Raw genomic sequence first — 19,328 nt, 5'->3', positions numbered from 1 at the left:
TGTTCTGAAATGACAATGCCAGGATTCATCAGGATGTTTATTGTTAAAGACATGAGACATAATTTTGACACATGGTCTGGCCACCACAAAGTTCAAGACATTGACTGACAAGAGAATCGTTCAGATGCACTGGAGTAGACTTTACATGGGCGTCCGCTCTCCAACAGTCAATACAAAATTTTTGTCAACACAGGAAGTCTTAAATCAGTGTTTCTAGCTCAGGCCTTGAATATGTTATACTTAATTCTTATATCTGCTGTCTAAGTTCTTAGAAATGAAGAAAAAATTATTTAAGTCAATATTTAATTTTAGGCATAATATATATGCACAGTGGGCGATTTGTTAGAACATCTACCTCACAGTTCTGTGGACCCGGGTTCCATCCCCGCCCCCGCCTGTGTGGAGTTTGCATGTTCTCCCCGTGCCTGTGAGGGTTTTCTACGGGCACTCCGGTTTCCTCCCACATCCCAAAAACATGCATGAATTGGAGACTCTAAATTGCCCGTAGGTGTGATTGTGAGTGCGAATGGTTGCTTGTTTGTATGTGCCTTGCGATTGGCTGGCAACCAGTTCAGGGTGTACCCCGCCTCCTGCCCGATGACAGCTGGGATAGGCTCCAGCACGCCCACGACCCTATTGAGGAGAAGCGGCTCAGAAAATGGATGGATATATATGTAGGTTAATGTATTGAAAATATGATGGCAAAATTTCTTAAATTTGGGATGAAATATTGAGTCCATATAGCATGAGGTCAGAAAGATTCATGCACAAGGGGACTTATTGCCTCGTCACAACACTCTAGCTCCGCCTAGGGCAATGAAAGCTGTACTCAGCATTTGCTATGCAGTAGAGTGGCGGTGGGGTGAGCAGTGCCTTATTTGCATGAGACAGGACACTCCTCCCTCAAAACAGGTTAAGGGAGGCTTGAAAACAGTTTAGGGGAAAAAGTGTGCAGTCATTTTTTCATATCACAGTCATGTTAAAATATCTTTAAACTAGTTACATTATCAATAAAAAGTAAAGAAATGTAAGGAAAAACTCAATATGCAAGGTTATGGAAGCAGCACCACCCATGCCATAATCGAGGCAAAAGTGGTCCAACCAGTCTTACTTACGCTGTGACAACATTGCTGCCCTGGCAGGCAATGAAAGCTCGACACGACCGAATTGATTGTGTGTATTAAATTTCTATTAAAAGCCAGACGGGCCACCATTCACTGAGCGGTGACATTGTTGAAAGTGGGAATTGCTTTCTAGGTAAAAAAATATGTATTCCTTAAAGAAGATTTATTGAGGTGGTGATAATATAAAACTTGGCTTTTACTTCTTGTTGTCGTTCATATGTTGTTAATCAAGTTAGTGCTTCAGCCCATAATCTAGGGTAATGGTGCAAATGACTAAACCTTTACATGTTCTTCCAGCTACTAAACCATTTACTGCAGACACACTTAAAGAGCTCTTCTAGGATTCATCGCAGACGAATTGCGATGGTCAGTCCACAGTTACACTATGCTGTATTTATGGACGGAATGAAAGGTCTACGGCGCGTCGTCAAAGTGACGGAAAGCCTCCGGGAGCTCATGGTCACGTTGTCATATGTCTTGTTACCGCCGTCCGCTGTAAAGGTTAACATAAAAAGTAAATCTTTTCATTGGAACTGCTGGAATACTGAAATAAACCTTTCAGTCACAATACATTATTTTGATGCTAATTGCTTCCAAATCTTGCGTGCTCACTTAATGTTGTATTTACACAGTCATAAATGGTGCATGTGATTGTTTGCTTAAGTATGTATTTTTTAGACCTTACGTCGATCTGATCACCCTGATCGGTATCGGCCGATAATTAGCATTTTATGCTGATTGGCTTTAATGTCATAATTCGCCGGCATTGATCGGCTCCGCAAAAGACATTTACTCCGCGTCGCCATCGTGTACAGAATATTCAAATGCAAAAGCTAGTTTATTTTTAGCCTTGTCTCGTGTCTTTTGACGTAGTACTGTAAATATCTGACCACCAATAAAGTTATTGAAAAAAAAAAAACACATGTAGGCAATGCGGGACAGACAACACGTAATGCCCTGATCAGATTACAAGACAAATTTGGTCTTTCATGATTGCCATAAAATCTTGTGTTCTGATACCACCGCATCCCGTTTTTTACGATCACTGGGCTACATCTTCTCAACTCAAACGCGACCAGATACACTCGTTACCATGGCGACGACAACAATAATGGATCGCGCCGTGTGTTTATCAGAACAAAATGGGGAAAAACGTGTGTTGGTGGTCACCGGTGCTCGGGAGAGGACGTTCGTTTAAGGCTTGCTTGACGTATGTTCACGTACTTTTAATACGATACCACCTGCAAGCAGGCAACAAAACGTTATGTAGCCTAGCAAGCTGGTGCTAGCACTAACGGTTGTAAGCGAACATGCAGGCGTTCCTGTCGAATCATGCTCTAAGGTTTTAGTGTGTGTGAAGTAATTAAATTACTTGTACAATAAAGTAATTGTAAGCACTGTGCCTCACTGGCATAAATATATGAACAACGATTGATTATTTATTGTAAATATTTTTTTGAAGCAATTAAGTACACAAGTATATACAGTAAATGAATGAGTAATTTAAATAGACACATTGCTCCATCTTGTGATCAGATTGGTGATCGGTTATCGTTTTTTTAAATTCGCTGATCGGTGATCGGCCCCAAAAATCTGGATTGTTTAAAGCCTAATTTACGGTATCTATCCATCTATTATTTTTTTTATCCTGATACCACCGCATCCTGTTTTTTTACAATCACTGGGCTTCATCTTGAAAACTCAAACACGACCGGATACACTCATTACCATGGGGACGACAACAATGATGGATCGCGCCGTGTGTTTATGGGGAAAAACGTACTTTGTGCACTGGAGAGGACATTCGTTTAAAACTTGCTTGAGGTATGTTCACATACTTTTAATACGGTACCGCTCGCAAGCAGGCAACAAAACGTTATGTAGCCTAGCAAGCTAATGCTAGCACTAACGGTTGTAAGCGAACATGCAGGTGTTCTGTCGAGCCATGGTCTAAAGACCTGACTAATTAGAATACATGATCTGACTAGAGCAGAGATTTCCAACCTTTATGGAGCCAAGGAACATATTTTACAATTGAAAAATCTCACGGCACACCAACAAACAAAAATGTCACAAAAAGTGGATACTTTAATTACTGTGTACTTCCTGACATCTAATAGAAGACCATTCATTTGTTTTGTCTGTCACTGTGGCTCACTGGCATACATAGATGAATAAAGATACATTAGTTATTGTAAATCTTATTTTTTGAGCAATTAAGTAGACAGGTATATACAGTAAATAAACAAGTCATTTAAATAGACACATTGCTCCATCTTGTGATTGGAACGGTGAACGGTTATCGTTTTTTTTAAAACTCGCTGATCGGTGATAGACCCCAAAAATCCTGATCGTGGAAAGCCTAGTATTTTTTCATAAAAATATACTGTATTAGATTTTTTGTTGTTATCGATTTCTGCAGCTCCTTTAATGTTGCCGTACACTCTCTTAACACCCAGGCAGATGCTTTTCGGTTATTGTATTGACTTATTGTCTGTGGTGTTCTTTACTTGGTAATCTACACTATGAAGAATTCCGGAGATTTGTGTTGCATGTACAAGTAGAACACAACCAGTCCTTGACAAAAATCTATGAAGCTCCTCTCATGTCTCTGTCGACCTTTTGAGAACTAGGCAGAGGGCTTTTGGTTTGTTGTAATGAGCTATTGTCTATAGTGGTCTTTAATCAGTAATATATCATATGAAGAATATAGGAGGTTCTTGTTGCATGTAGGGCGGAGGCAGTACTTGACAGAAATTCCAGAAACTCATTTCATCTTGCTGTCGGCCTCTTAACAGCCAGGCGGCTTATTTGGTTTATTGTCATGACTTATTGTCTGTACAGGAAGTCCTCGAGTTACGACGTATTCGACCTACGACGTTTCGACTTTACGACGCCCGTGCCTCGTCTGCCATTTTGTCCCCAGCATCATAGTGTTTCTGCTTAGCTAGTGCATAGTGCTTGTATGCGTTTGTGCGCTGGGAGTATCTTTGCCTTTTTTCACACTCTGAGCAGTAATGGTAAGTACAGCATCTTATTTTTTTATTTTAATGTATTTTAGTTTCTTTATATGAAGTGTTAACCTTTCCTGCTACGGTAACTTGACCGTGGTCGGGAGACGCAGGGGTTAACTCCTTTTCTCTTGTTGCATAGCTGAGCTGGGTGGCGGCAACAATAAAGGCACGAAGCACCGATTTGCTGCTTTAATGGCTTTATTAGCTCCTCTGCACATTCAACGTCAACGGGTCCTCCGCTAATCGCTACTCTTACCCGGTCGCCGTCACCACACTGTACACACTCGCACTCCTTCCTCCTTCACAGTCCCGTCTCACTCATACATCGACGCCCACGCCCACACACACTGAGCTTGCTGTCACAATCACGTGGGACAATACCCGTAACAGAAGTATTTCGACGTAAATTTCGACTTTAACGGTGAAATCCGACTTATGCGGAAATTCGGGTTACGTCGCCAGCGTTGGAACGTAACTCGTTCGTAAATCGAGGACTTCCTGTATTGTTTTATCAATAATTTACAGTATGAAGAATACGGGAGATTGTTGCCACATGTCAGACACATCCAGTTATTGTGACTTTTAGCTCCTCCCATTAGGGGAGCCACAGGGAGTCTTTTGCATGATTTATTTGGCCAGATGCCCTTAAGTAGGACACGTCCTGCACTTGCCAGAACTTGAATGTTGCGGCATAGGCCTCTTCGCAGCCTGGCAAAAGAGGGCCTTTGGTTTCTTGTCATGACTTATTGTCTACAGTGTTTTTCTTTCATTTATAGTGTGAACACTATGGCAGATAGTTGTCATACGAAGGGTGTCTCCCGAAATCTCTGCAGCTCATTTAATGTTTCTGTAGGCCTCTCTGGACCCACCTTGACCAATTTTCTTCCTTCTTTCTTGTGCCACACCCTTTTGCAATAGCTACATTATATTAGTATATACATTATGTTATGCTATATATATGTTTGGTTTCTAGAAATTGTGTTTTTGCACTGATAAACCTTCGGAAACTGCTACATTCACTACATCCATCCATCCATTTTCCATACTGCTTATCCTCACCAGGGTCGTGGGCGTGCTGGAGCCTATCCCAGCTGACTCTGGGCAAGAGGCGGGGTACATCCTGAAATGGTCGCCAGCCAATCGCAGGGCACACATAGACAAACAACCATTCATACTCACATTCACACCTACGGACAATTTAGAGTTTTCAATGAACCTACCAAGCATGTTTTTGGAATGTGGGAGGAAACCAAAGTACATGTAGAAAACCTACGCAGGCATGGGGAGAACATGTAAACTCCACACAGGCGAGGCCGGATTTGAACCCCGGTCCTCAGAACTGTGAGGCAGATGTGCTAACCAGTCGTCCACTGTGCTGCCCATTCACTACGTGATGAATACTACGCTACTGTTTCAGACATGTCTGGATATCAAAATTATTGCTGGTTAGACATCAATTGTGCACGATTTGGATCAATGAAAGCGAAATAAAACGCCTTCCCAATGCACAGAGAGGCTTGTTGTTGGTGGTGGGGGTTGGGTTTCATGCTACGAGTGCTGTGTAGTACAGTAGGTATTCCAGGAGAACTGGTGCACCTCTCTCCCACCGGAAAATATCAAAGTACTCCTACTCACTCACAGTTTTACATCCAAAAACAATGTTCATCTTGCCTTCTCCCAAAATCAAAGTGATGGGAATTGCTTTTTTCAACGAAAGTCAAGATAATGAGAAGTTGATGAAATTCTTATTTTGTGATTTCCCTGCTGAAACTTACTTCACTAGTTCTTCTGGCAATACAATGTTGACTTCTTTTCATTCCAGCAATTAGAAAATCTTCATGTATGCAAATTTGAACACGTCGGATCATGCAGCGGAGTGGAGTGTGATGCTAATTAAGAGGGCATTAAGTAGCTCTAATTATGTCTGCCTGGAAGTTGATGTTTTTTTCCTGGCTCAGTGAGAGGAATGTAGCATGTTCTAAGGACGACAATGCTTAATTCTGTGCAAAACAGCATTTTTTGAGGGTGATCCAGTTATACAAAAGATGTTGTGTTTAAGGTCCCCTTCCATCAAAATATATTTTTTTCCACTGTTTTATGCATGACATAGATCAAAATGAGTCTGTGACATTGTTTTAGATTGATCTACAGTATGTAGTTTGCCGATTGAATGCAAAAGGCACTAAACGGCATAAAGGCCTCTTTATACGCCCATGCTTGCGCAGCCGACAACGCCCGCATTGCATCACGTGACCGACGCATTGGGCCGCGCGGCCCCTATTTGGCACTTGATGCGCACACGGCACAAATTGTCGCCGTGCGCAGAATGCCACAGAGATCATCTCTCGTGATTGGTCCCTTTTAGTTACATGCTGTGATGACGTACTAAGCTTTCCCCTTGATTCCACATACCACCGCCACCTTCTTGATGGATTTTGCAGTATAATTAAACGTGCCATCTGGTCATCTAGGTCCATTTGTTCTTGCAGACACTGTTCCACGGTCACCATTGTTGTTGCTTTGTTCCTTGTTCCGGGAAGGAAAGTAAAAACGGCTACCGGAAATGGCCATAAAATGCAGAGGAAACTCCACCCTGTGGTGTCTTAGCCAATACCAGCCGTAGCGACATCCGATTTGGAGGAGAACTGCAGCACATTTTCAAAACAGCGCGCGTGGGTTGCGCTCGAGTATAAAGGCAAACTGCGTGCGGGATAGCCGCAGTGAGGTTAGTGCGGTCGCCGCCCGCTCGAGTATAAAGAAGCCTTAAGGCTTGCAAAATGGGTGGATTCGAAATTGCCGACCATCTGATGTAGTTTTGTACAAATATGTTTTGTTTTACAACAATTCTTAACTATACTGTATTTCTATGTAACTGTGATGGATGAAATAGCAAAGCTTGCATTCATTGTCGCCAGCAATGATTGTCGCGGCAGGTACAATTTGAATGACTGGGAGCGGATGACAAGTGTAATCTCGAAATATGCCTCTCTTTTAATTCTCACCCGCGTCCTCTTTCAGATCACGTTCCCTATTAGTCGCTATGAATGCTTGCCAATCAGAGACAAGCACTTTTCCAAATTTAAATTGGGGAAGGTAAGCGATCAAATCAGAGCGAAACTATTTTGCATGCCGCTTATTAATGAGAAATCCAACCGTTTCAACTGCCAGGTGCAACAAAAACAACGAGAATAGCTTGAAAAAGGACATTCCGGTCATTTCCAACCCAAATTATCTTTCAAACCCTAGGACATCAAGGACATCAAAGATTATGAAAAATAAAATTACATTTTTTTTGGAAAGGGGACCGTTTAACACTTTTTCTCATTTAGGTCATAGGTGTCAGGCCATGGGGCCATGGTTGGGACATGTCTACAAATATCAGGTAAAGAATATCAAAGTTCATCCTTCAGTGTTTCTGTATGCAGCCCTTGGAAGACAATATTTGGACACACTTGATCAAAGTCATTGATAACCACAATGGTCATAAAGGTACTACAGTAGACTGGTTGTTGGTAGTGTGGTGCAGAGGTCAGTTCGTATCCTCGCCCGAGCACGTCATCGTTGTGTCCCTGGACAAGACTCTTAACCCACATTGCCCACGAGTGAATGCGGTTGGATGTTGGGTGTTGGTTGGAGGCGCCATAGGCGCAGAATGGGAGCCATGCTTCCATCAGACTGCAGTGGCTACACAATTAACTTATTACCACCAGGTTGTGACTGAGGAGTGAATGAATAATGCGTGAAATTGTAAAGCGTCTTTGAGTGCCCCGACAAGTGTAAAATGTATAAGTGTAATGCACAATTCACATTTTTTTGCTTTAATCATGGGAAAAGGGAAGTGTCTATTTGAGGGATTGAGCGTTTATTTGTCTTTAGCGGATGATGCATCCAGCCACTATTTGAAAATAATAGATGAGTAACAACAAGATATCTGTCAACATTTAATTGGCTACCGCACATGACAGTTTTTGCCGTAAATGATTGGTCCACAGATGATGGATCATTTAGCCACTCTAATCGTTAGCAAATTTAATCCTGTAAAATCCTTGTTTTAAGGCAAAATGTGGAAACTAGGCTGCCTCAGGAGAGATTTGCTGTCTGCTTATTCATCATCCCACCCAAAGGCAACACAGATTTATCAGATGATGAAGTAACAAAGAAGTATGGGCTTGCAGCTTTTATACAACATTAAAATCTTAATTGATAAAGTGATGCATGTCCACATGTCACCAAATGTGACTTTCCACCTTTTTCAGTGAGTTAGTGTTTTGCCAGGTGATTAGGTGGCAGTTGGCGAGCGCACCTCTCTGAGGAAATAAAGCTCCGGTAGAGGGATGAAATGGCGATAACGTCGGCGAACTCTTCCGGTTGAGAGCGCATGGGGCATTAGTGTGGTAATAGCAGATGGATTCCCTTGTTTGATCCGCAGTTGGGGGAGGACAAGTTGATTGAGTGACTGCGATAAGACGCTCAGCAGCTAAGCGGTTCTTCCGTTGTGTCTTGATTTTTACAACATGGTGCTTTTAATAACCCTTTTATTCTAATCGGGAGATTGTTGCGCGGCTCTGTCATTCCGGCTGTGCGGTGTGATTACGTTACAGGCGCTGGTGAACAGTCCTGTCACCTGCCGGTGTGTCTGAAATATGGATTGTTCCCGCCTCAGTGTCAAATTAATCATGGGATGGAGTATTGTCTTTACAGCTGCAGTGGTGTCACTCGCTTTTTGGGGGGGGGGGGAGACAGCATACGGCAGCTGGCAATCACTTGTCTCCTTTCATCTTATTAGACAGTCACGCATTATGGTCTCCGTCGTGTTTCCTCTGGACATTCGACTACATGCTTCAAGTGACATTTCAGATGCGCTTCTCTCACTCTGTTGTGTTGAAAGCAGTTGCACTGATGCGCTCTAATTATCTGATGACGAGATGATATGTGAAAGTTGCAACAATACTTGTGCCTTTGTTGGGTTCTGTTACAGCTCTGATATGGCTATTTTGGGGGATCTCTGTTTGAAAAAGACGCTTCAGGCAGGGACGCTTGGAACATTGCGAGGCGGTGAGGGAATTCTGTAATCTTGGGACAGGGGTGTGAAATTTAACACCTTACACTCACTTCTTCCACCCCAAGAGTGATTGTCAGGCAAGTTTTTAATACCTAAAAAAACAATTACTACTGATGGGTTCTGCGTGAAAGACAAAGGCACATAAATATACAATAATATACAAATACATCATCTATAAAAAAATATACAAATGGGGTACTAAGCCGGGAGTAATGCATGGCGATATTTAGCGATGTCTTGTGCGGGGTATTGCAGCTACATTGCACTGAAACAACAAATGCTCTTTTAATGGAAGGATGTGGACTGAGTGGATTTTTCCTTCCGCTCTGATCGCGTTAGAGTCCGTCTGTCTGATGGAATTAAGTCCAAAAAGCATCCGCGTGGTCTTGTGGCTCTGTGTACTTGTCTTTTCTGTGCAGGCTTTTACACATCACTGCTATTTGATGTGGTGCCATGGCAGCAAAACACCCCGCGAACTCGTTTGTGGCGTGGCGGTGTCTCAGCTGGAGTATGTGGCTGCTGTGTAATTGTGATCTTCCTTTTCTTTTTTTTTTTTTTTTTTTTTTTTAATACCCAGCAGGGGTACTCTGTCAAATGCTACTCATCTAGTTCTTCTCCCTACTTCAGCCCTAAAATAAGTTCCTGAGCCTTCTTAGAAGATTCCCAACAAAGTTTTTTTTTTCCCTTCCAAGAAAGCTTCTTCAAACTTTGTCATGATTTATTAATGTGTTGGCCACAAGCGGCCGTTAAATAAACTCTTCTTGAATTCGATAAAGAATAATGTCGGGAAAGATGTAAACGATTCCTCATCCCAAGCAGATGCCACATCGGTGTTTGACTTGAGGGATAGTGTTTCTCCCAGCATGGGTCCGGTCTAATCGCTGGCCCAACATATGGCAGAGGAGCCCACAGTGCTGTCATTTTGGTCCAAGCAAACGTCACAGGCTCCAACACAATTGGCTGCAGGTGCAATAAGTGTGCATGTGACAAAGAGTGTGTGGGCAACTCCATGCAGACACAAACAAAGCAGCACAGTTGCTAAAACGCCCCGAGTGGTATCCTCCGTTTCGGATTTATGCATCAAATAAACTCTCTTAACATCCACTGAGGTTTGTGCACTTAAAGTTCTCAGCCGTCTACAAACTTTGGGGTACTTCAGTATTCAGCTTAGAAGCGTATTGATTTTGAGCACTATCAGTCGCAGCACTGATTTTGATTCGTTCTTTAATCTAGAGGTTCCCAACCAGCAGTGCTACTACCCCCATGGGGTGAAGGAATTTGTGTTTTTATTGTGCGTCACAATCTTTTTAAATAATCTTTAAATAAGTCTCAAATATTGTCATATCACCATTTTGTCGATCCCATCACTAAAGAAAAGGCATTCCGATAACTATTGAGTGGTGCATGTGGCCGATGACAGAGTTGTCAGGAGGGAGGAAACAGTTTAATGATAAAGCCATCAATTTAAAATGTTTAGTATTACTGTTTCAAATTTTAATTATTGTTACTACCTTAGTGTCTCTGAGAGATGGTCCTTTGGCTTCTCTGATCCGCTCTACAGGCAAAAAATCAGAAAAGAAAAGGGGCCACGGTGTGTGACTGTTTAGCACATCCGCCTCACAGTTCTGAGGACCGGGGTTCAAATCCCGGCCTCGCCTGTTTGGAGTTTGCATGTTCCCCCCGTGCCTGCGTGGGCTGCTCCGGTTTCCTCCCACATCCCAAAAACATGTGTGTTAGGTTGACTGAAGACTCTAAATTGCCCGTAGGTGTGAATGTGAGTGCGAATGGTTGTTTGTTAATATGTGCCCTGCGATTGGCTGGCGACCAGTTCAGGGTGTACCCCGCCTCCTGCTGATGATATTTGGGATAGCCGACCCTAGTCAGGATAAGCGGTACGGAAAAAGGATGGATGGATGGATGGATGTGTGTTTTACAAGTTACATTACTGAAAGAACAAATGAACCTGAACTTACATTCATTCGATCATTTTCTATAGAGCTTGTCCTCATTAGGTTTGTGGGTGAACTGGGAGGCGGGGTACACCCTGGACTGGTCACCAGCCTATCGCAGGATCAACCATTCACACTTACATTCACACCTACAGTGTGGACAAGGTATTGAGTTAACCTCACTGCTGGTTTGAACTTGCTGCTGATTTTAGCTGTATGAAAGCTATTTATTGCTTTTTGAGTGAGGGTTCTGAGTGGTCAACATTTGTCTTTTTCCCGACTTTGAAATGAAAGTAGAACCTTTGAATTTTACAGATAGAATTCATTCATTTTGAAACTTTTAGAAGCAGATCAGTACCTTAACAGTGGACTATTAAATCAGTTTTTGGGTCAGGGATTAGAATGAGGAGCCATTTGTTGTGTAGTGGTTGACACTGCCAATCATATTATTAAATGGGGGAATCATGCTCTAAATATTCTGAACTCCAGTTTCGTCATATTGATCAGAATAAAGCTGGCCGGAGATCTTGGCAGACGTAGCTCAACTTCCCATCGCTGATGTCATATTGTTCTTTTTTAGACTACAAAGTAGTTGAGACTTAATCAACAGTGCCTCTACTGGTTGCAGTACTGCACACTATTAAGCCTTGTTTCCTAAAGACACGATTCATCAATAACTAATTCTTCGTGACTTTCCAGCACAACAGGAAATCACCTTGGGAACACTTTAAAGGAAAGAAAACTTGCAAAAATGTGCAAGTCAAGGACAAAAACTTTTGAGATGGCCTTTACCTTGTTACTAAAACAAATTTGGGACTATTCATATTTCTGTCCTCATTGCTGCTGCACTCTAAATTTTCCTCTCCCTTGTCTTATCTGTTTTGGACTATTACTATTAATTCATTTGATGTAAGTCATAGCAAGCCCTTTTACATCTAATTGCTCTTACTTTTGGTGTAAAACCTTCCAAATTTCCTTGTTGTGTGGAAAAGGTGATGCACAAACAAACTGTCTTTGCCTCAGAGGGAAAAGGAAACTGACAAACCCGCATGGGAAAGGCCATATTGAGATGAATAGCAATTAACAGAACAAGTCAGCTTTTAAGTGTGCGAAACAAAAGCTGTCTGCCCTAGAATGAGAGAAAAGAAACAAAATCAAGTGTCGCTGACTTCCACTCTCATTAAAAATATCAGGATATCAAAGCTTAGTGAGGCAAGGCTGCAACATGGAATCAAAATGACACAAATGCCTGACGAAACTGTCAGAGTAATAAGCATTTAAGAGAGAACAGCTTCATTTATGGCACAAGAAAACCATGGATGTACTTGCCTTCATGGCTTGTGAAATAGGTAATTAAAGAGTTGGAGAGAGTTTCACGATGGAGGTGCTCTTGCTTGGCTTTTTTTCCCTTTCGATGGAGGCTGTCCGTGAATAATTAGCTCAGTTAGAGCTTACTCCTTAAGAAGCTTAGGAGTGCTATGAGCTAAAGTATAAGCCAGCTTAGCGAGGTAAGTCGTGTACACCAGCCATTGACCACATGCTTCGGCGAACAAGGGCTATTTTCTGAGATGTTCACTTTTCACCTTCAATTACAGTCTTAACTTTAAGTCACGAAGATGTATAGTAGTACTGCCAAGTTCAACCACAATAATTTCTGTGAGATTTGTCGAACTACATTGCCCAGTGAGTTCAATAATTCGTAATAATTCTTTCCGGAGTAAAAACTGTCACCATTGTAAAACCTTGATTAATGCTAAAGGCAATGATTTAAGTAACACACATACACGTAAAAGCAAAAGTTACTCGTTCGGTGATGATCTGTTGAAAACAAAACATTTTTAAGCACTCCCTTAATGTCAATCATTGAACTATATCACACACGTAAAAATGTCTTGTTGATCACAAGTGACAAGTAATATGGGAGCTAATCAGTTGCCGGCTACCATGATAAGCTAACAGGGCAGTCTACATCATCACCAAGGGTTTTTTTTTCATCCAAAAGCTCAAATGGATGGACTCAAATGCACATCATTCACAAACAATCCAAACCAAAGTCTTTTTGTTCATAAAAAGTGGGCAGATACAGTCCCCAGCGCATGTAAAATAGCAACCAACCAAAATAAAAGCACCAACAGTGTTAACTGAACAAATGCAACTAATGGTGATCATCCCCAACTATAATGACACTTAACACATTCACTGCCACTGACGGCTTTAGAAGTCAAATATCCATGTTAACTGGGAAGGCTGGCAGTGAATGAGTTAAAATGCTCTCTAAAACAGGACAAAAGCTAACTTCACGGTTATGTCCAGTATTCCTCTTGTTTTAGCATCATATTCCTCTCAAAATAAGTGTTGCCGAAAGCAAAACACACTCACAGAGTTAATCCTTTGATGCTAGGTGCTCACAACAGTAGAATATGCAGCCCAAATCTACAAGATGCACTGACGGCTAGCTTGACAAGCTAATCAGCAGACAACATCTTCACACAGTTTTTGTCAAACAGCACAAACTCATGGACTCATATCCACAGGCTTCAGAATATCCATAATTTCATTCGAAAATGTTTACATGATTGGAAAAGCTCTGTTCTCCCTGTCACCTCTCATTTTGCCTCCTCCTCACCACTGCAGTCATCGTTACACACAGCGGTACCGGTGGGTTGGGCATCGAAAATTGAGAACCCATTGGAACCGGGACTAACGTTCCGGTTCTACTGGAATCGTTCAAATTTTAAAATCTCGGTTCCCAGTTTCGATGCCTACAGGCCGCCCACCCCGAACAAGCCGCGGGCTTGTGACCAACGGCGGCAAATAAAAGTGTGTCTTTGCTAAACTAAATGAACAGTCGCCTCAGTGCAACACTTGGAATAAGCTTATACTGTGCAAAGGAGGCTTTCACGATGCGTGGCGTCTGACGCGCTCCGAGCCTCAGCCTACACTGCGCGGAGCTTCAGTGAAGTCAACTCTCAGTCAACTGGGTGAGTGAAACAATAAAATACGTCTATGCCAATATGGAGAAAGCTAACAAGGTAAACGGTTCATTGCACTTTTGTACTGCTGGTTTTTAGCATATATTTTATTCTTCAAACCAACGTAAGCGCCGATAGAACGTAAGCTTAACATTGAGCTAAAACGTCAACGTAGCAACTTTACATCACAATGAATTGGGACAAAATTCACATAAACGTAATGTAATGTAATCGGGAAAGTAATCAGCGTTTTATAGAATTTGGTTCCATCCATTAAAAAATAAAAATCACCAGGTGCGATGTGAAGTTACTTTTCGTGTCAAAATGCTGAGTTCAGGGGCGTACCCTTCAAAATAAAAGGCTACAAGCTTAAAACAGGAAGTCCAATTAAAACTTGCACAATTTGACGTAATGAAACAGTCCCAAATAACTATTTTAACAATGCTATATTTAACTTTTAGCTGAAACATGAATTAATGAATATTAAGTCAATTGGGTGAGTTCCACACACATTGCCTTTTAGTTCATAGGTTTGATATTGATACTGGTTATAAAGAACCCCAAGTCAAATGTTCAAGTTTGCACCCATTTTTGCCTTAGAAAATCAGGCCCTTAGAGTCTTCCGTGTACCGAACATGTATGTGTTTGAAATGTGTAAGCCTTAGTACCTCGTATGACGGGACCTTCATAACCTGTACTGCAAAAGAGACACCTGGAATGACTCAACACATACGAACTGTGCGCCCGCAGAGGAAAATCCTATGACCCCAATTCCAATGAAGTTGGGACGTTGTGTTAAACATAAATAAAAACAGAATACAATGATTTGCAAATCATGTTCAACCTATATTTAATTGAATACACTACAAAGACAAGATATTTAATGTTCAAACTAATAACTTTATTGTTTTTAGCAAATAATCATTAACTTAGAATTTTATGGCTGCAACACGTTCCAAAAAAACCTGGGACAGGTGGCAAAAAAGACTGAGAAAGTTGAGGAATGCTCATCAAACACCTGTTTGGAACATCCCACAGGTGAACAGGCCAATTGGGAACAGGTGGGTGCCATGATTGGGTATAAAAGAAGCTTCCCTGAATTGCTCAGTCATTCACAAGCAAAGAGGGGGCGAGGTTCACCTCTTTGTGAACTAGTGTGTGAGAAACTAGTCAAACAGTTTAAGGACAATTTTCCTCAATGTACAATTGCAAGGAATTTAGGGATTTCATTATCTACGGTGCCATCATATCATCAAAAGGTTCAGCGAATCTGGAGAAATCACTGCATGTAAGCGGCAAGGCCGAAAACCAACATTGAATGCCCGTGACCTTCGATCCCTCAGGCGGCACTGCATCAAAAACCGACATCAATGTGTAAAGGATATCGACCACATGGGCTCAGGAACACTTCAGAAAACCAATGTCAGTAAACTACAGTTCGGCGCTACATCCGTAAGTGCAACTTGAAACTTTACGATGCAAAGCAAAAGCCATTTATCGACACCCAGAAACGCCGCCGGCTTCTCTGAGCCCGAGCTCATCTAAGATGGACTCATGCAAAGTGGAAAAGTGTTCTGTGGTCTGAGGAGTCCGCATTTCAAATTGTTTTGGGAAATTGTGGATGTCGTGTCCTCCGGGCCAAAGAGGAAAATAACCATCAGGACTGTTATGGACGCAAAGTTCAAAAGCCAGCATTTGTGATGGTATGGGGCTGTGTTAGTGCCAATGGCATGGGTAACTTACACATCTGTGAAGGCACCATTAATGCTGAAAGGTACAATACAGGTTTTGGAGAAACATATGGTGCCATCCAAGCAACGTCTTTTTTATGGATGCCCCTGCTTATTTCAGCAAGACAATGCCAAACCACATTCTGCACGTGTTACAACAGCGTACGTGGCTTCGTAGTAAAAGAGACTAGACTGGCCTGCCTGCAGTCCAGAACTGTCTCCCATTGAAAATGTGTGGCGCATTATGAAGCGTAAAATACAACAACGGAGACAACGGACTGTTGAACAGCTGAAGCTATACATCAAGCAAGAATGGGAAGGAATTCCACCTACAAAGCTTCAACAATTAGTGTCCTCGGTTCCCAAACGTTTATTGAATGTTGTTAAAAGAAAAGGTGATGTAACACAGTGGTAAACATGACCCTGTCCCAGCATTTTTGGAAAGTGTTGCAGCCATAAAATTCTAAGTTAATGATTATTTGCTAAAAACAATAAAGTTAACAGTTTGAACATGAAATATCTTGTCTTTGTAGTGTATTCAATTAAATATAGGTTGAACATGATTTGCAAATCATTGTATTCTGGTTTTATTTATGTTTAACACAACGTCCTAACTTAATTGGAAGTGGGGTTGCATTTGGCATCTTGTCAAGGCTAGGAGTGATTGTGGCTTCGGGAGTGACACTCGCATCAAGTCGCCGACGTACGCAGGTCTCACCAGCCATAGTCACCAAATGAAACCTTTATGATAGTGTTCCCTTTTTGCTGAACTGCGTATGAGAAAGTAATAGGCTAGTGACTCCTCATGTCATCCCGTCAATGTGCTGATGGCGTTGTCGGGGAAAGAGAAGATTTGTATAACGGCTCCGTTGCCTTTTAAAGACATCCAGATTTTCCGCGTCATTAACTTTGAGAGACGAGCGGCTGTAAAGCACGAAATATCTTGTTTGAGCTGCCACTGACTCACAGGACGAACACACAGAGAAATCAGTGGCAGGGTGTTTTGGTCTTCGCCGTGGTTACAATGAAGGCCAAGTCGAAGGTTCTTGCCTTTTTAGCATGATAGCAAGCCTAATTAAAACAGACAAGAACAGGGAGCATGTCTTTTTCCAGAAGAGGAAGAATTAACTTTACAGTTGTTGGAGTAAATGGTGCATTTCATCCTTAGTGTTCAGCTTTTCACTTCCCGCTAAGTGCCAATAAATGTAGCTTTTGTGATTCACATGGAGATGTCTTCATCCGCCATTTCCCCTGAAGATTTATATATACTTTTCACAATTACGTGTACTAAAGCATCCATCTGTCCCTCTACTGTAAGATGGCGTTTGGACGTTCCAGAGAAAATGGTGATGATACTGGAGCAGTCGTGTGATATTAATATTTTAAGCAGCACAAATGTGCACTAGATTTCTTTATCTGAAAATTTCAAGATGGTTTAATATTTAGTTTAAACTCCATGTCCAACAAGATGGAGGTTAGATGGTCCGTTTTAAGTAATGCAACCTAACAAATATATTTTATGTATGCATGTAGTGTTTGTCAGCAATGAACACATATTTAATTGAAACACATTACAAAGGGATAGATTCTGTACCAGAAACATACATCTACTGTTTCAGTGTCCAAAATTGTACGCTGTATGTTTTGAAATGTTAAAGCGGAATTATACCACTATTTCTGCGTCTGTGGTGTCTAACAAAGGATATAAATTTCAGATGTTTATTTTAAAAATTATTTTAAACTGAGTATTTGTTGAGTATTCCATAAAAAGACAATGGAGGAGTGTTTATAAGTTAAATTTGTTTTGCAGGACTGATCTAGTGGCAAATGGAAATTCCCAATATAAATGTGATATCATAACTAGGGGGTGTAGTACACCAAAAATCACTGTTTGGTGTGTACAGTAGTCCCTCGCTATATCGCGGGTGTTTTTACAGTGCAATTTTGCATGCGTTTTTTTACAGCGTATGAACCCGCATTGTGTCCTAATTGACTTTCGCGTATTTTTTTGCAGTGCAATTCTGCATCCTGTTTTTTACAGCGTACAAACCCGCATTGTATTCTGCGTCCTGATTGGCTATTGGTACTGTAGACCAATTTGAATCCATCTCCTCCGTGCCATGTCTCCTGTACAGCACAGAATGCCTTCGGCTTGCTAAATTTACATTAGTGTTCGATTGCTAGCACTGTGACTCTAAAGTGCCTCCAGTTTGCAAGTTTTCTCCCAGACAAAACCAACAATGTCGACGAAACGTGCTGCACTGACAAGGGCACCTGCGGTCGCACCCAAAAGGCAAAGGATGCTGCTAACTATCGCAGAAAAACTGAGACTTCTTGACATGATAAAGGAATGTAGAAGTTACGCGGCTGTAGGGCGCCATTTCGGAATCATTGAATCTTCGGTGCGTTACATTAAAAAGGAGGAAAGGAACATAAGGACGACAGCAGCAATAAGTTTCAATAAGCATGCAAAAAGGGTTGTAACTGTCCGCAACAAGACCATCGTAAGGAAGGAACCAGCTTGATCGTTGTGGATTAGTGACTGCAGAAAAAAGAACATTTCGCTGGATACAAACGTTAGCCGCACTAAAGCTAAAAAGCTTTATGAAAGCTTTGTAGACAGTGAGGAGGAGGATGATGCGGAGCCCACGGCATCGATGAGTGCTGCTGCTCACCCAGTAGGCCCAGTAAGCTCATTTAATGCCAGCAAGGGCTGGTTTGACAAATTTCAGAAACGCTTTGGACTTAAAAAATTTTCTCTGCACGGAGAGGTCGCCTCTGCGGATACCGTTGGAGCTGCGCAAGAATGGGACCCTTTGAGTTTTGTTCGTTAAAGTTCTTAAATATAATCGAAGGTGGCATGTCTGAAGAATCTTCTCGCCCAGAAGAAAAAAGAGCGGCAACAACTACCTATAACTATCTTCTTCTCTCGGAAAACGACAGTTGAAAAGGACGCTACAGCAAAGCGGCGTCAGGACCAAGAGAGACGGTCAGAGGAAGCATGAAATATGCGCGAGTCACAATTAATAATTTCTTATGTTTCCAACCTCATACGTTGTTCATTAAAATTACATTTGTTATTTCTTTATTCGTCAGAAAATGTTTACATTTTGATTTCTAAAACAAATGTTTGGGCTTTAAAACAGGTGTTGACCTTTGTTTCGTTATACAATACAACAACAACAACAATAATAATTATTATAATAATAATAATTTACTTATTTTTCTTAAAAAAGAGCGTGTTTAAACAAGAAAGAAATGTGAGAAAATGTTAATGGTGAGGTTTACAGCCTCAAAACACGTAGTATAATAATTTGTTTCAATTGAGTACAGAGAATGTAAGCACTAAGACACACTGTAGTATTCATCTGTTGACGTGTCTTTATGAGGCGTGACCTAGTGAGCAATGTCAGGAGCTTTGACTCCAGCTCGGAATGGCCGTTTGCCACGTGTTTCGTTCATTGTGAGGTTTGCTCT

This window comes from Phycodurus eques, chromosome 7, assembly GCF_024500275.1.
Source record: "Phycodurus eques isolate BA_2022a chromosome 7, UOR_Pequ_1.1, whole genome shotgun sequence".
Classification (NCBI taxonomy): domain Eukaryota; kingdom Metazoa; phylum Chordata; class Actinopteri; order Syngnathiformes; family Syngnathidae; genus Phycodurus; species Phycodurus eques.
The sequence above is the reverse complement of the archived record's forward strand: the minus strand, read 5'-3'. Positions refer to the sequence as shown.